Source organism: Penaeus monodon, chromosome 15 (assembly GCF_015228065.2).
Source record: "Penaeus monodon isolate SGIC_2016 chromosome 15, NSTDA_Pmon_1, whole genome shotgun sequence".
Classification (NCBI taxonomy): domain Eukaryota; kingdom Metazoa; phylum Arthropoda; class Malacostraca; order Decapoda; family Penaeidae; genus Penaeus; species Penaeus monodon.
The window spans coordinates 15642108-15643535 of record NC_051400.1 but is presented as its reverse complement, the minus strand read 5'-3'; the positions used below and the strand labels follow the sequence as shown (position 1 = coordinate 15643535).

The 1428-nt window shown below is 30.8% G+C and overlaps 1 pseudogene; it reads right to left on the bottom strand.

Annotated features, from left to right (window-relative positions):
- Positions 1 to 1428, bottom strand: part of LOC119582238 — a 12761-nt pseudogene that overhangs the window by 3218 nt on the left and 8115 nt on the right.

Here is a 1428-nt window from a genome sequence, read left to right as displayed (position 1 = left end):
TGGCGGGGTAGGGGTCCAAGTACATGAAATGTACCTGAATTGGACTTGCGTATTGATTTTCATATATATGTACTTTTACTTGGAGTTTAAAAATTCAACATTACTTGTACTTGTCTTTTAATTACCTAAGTACTTGAAAAATACCAATTACAAACAAGCACATTGTTTTAAACAAAATTTATATTCTGTACATATATTCTAGTGAGTTTTGTGATAATACTATTGGACAAATTAAGTATTATGATACTGCAGGTAATTAGGATATAGGAACATAATTATATAGTATTTCTCAATTTGGGTAATATGCTACTGTAGACTTTTGTGCTTTAATCAGCCCAAATTTGTTTTTTTCTCTGGTACATATCATGATCAGTAATCCAGTATTTGATGAAGAAAATAGAGAAAACAGCAACTGGAAATTTATCAAAAGAAAAAGTTTTTCCTTCAAAATTAGTATATCAATTCTGTGATATTTCAATATACATCTTATTGTTTAAATTGACCAGAAATAATTCAAGCAGAGCTTTAACTTGTATCTTTATGTGTGTAATGCTATCATAAAAACATTTCACCTTCATATTCTGGAGAACTTAAACATCTTTCACATAAAACTTCCGAAGTAGAATGTACTGCTCTTCTTCAACCATTTTTTTGGTTAGAGTGAAGTTAACAATCAATTTGAATTCCTATGTTTAAACAGATCTGTTGTTTAAAACTAAATATAAAAAAAACGCTGACTTACAGTGCCTATCAAATGGGACATCATCCTCAACGAAAGGCTCAAATCATTTGCGATGCTGTCGTATGTAAGCAACAACATCTTGTCTGTGCTTTTGGTGTGTTTTTTGGCGTTCCATCTAGCTGATCTCCTAGTGCACGAAATAAACAGTTTTGGAAAAACGAAAGACTTGATTTTAGTCACTTTCATATTATATAACTGAAGTATTATATAATGTAAAATAAATACATATAACTAAATAAATTAGAATACCAAAACTTTCTAGATGGAAAACATTAAATATAAAGCATAATCTAGATAAACAATAAATAAAGCATAACCAAATGTATACTCTAACATATATATTTAAGTAATACAATCCTCCAAAAATAAAACATTAAAAATGCAGACTACTATGTAAATCATGGTATTTTAAATAAAACATTATTATAGCTTTATATCATAAAAAAGAGAAAAATAAAGATTCGAAATATCTTCAGGAAGACTAACCCTCCAGGTATTTCTCTTAGGGTTAGTCCCATGGCCGCCAACTGCTGCTTCAAGGAAACGAAGCTTGGGTCTTGCCCACTTTGAGAAGCAGGGGCTTTCCGAGCTGCCCGCTGTGCATTTCTAATAGCTCTCTTTTTCACGCTACGTGCCACTGCATGAATGACAAAAGAGATCTTACTATTATTATAAATGTATAGCCC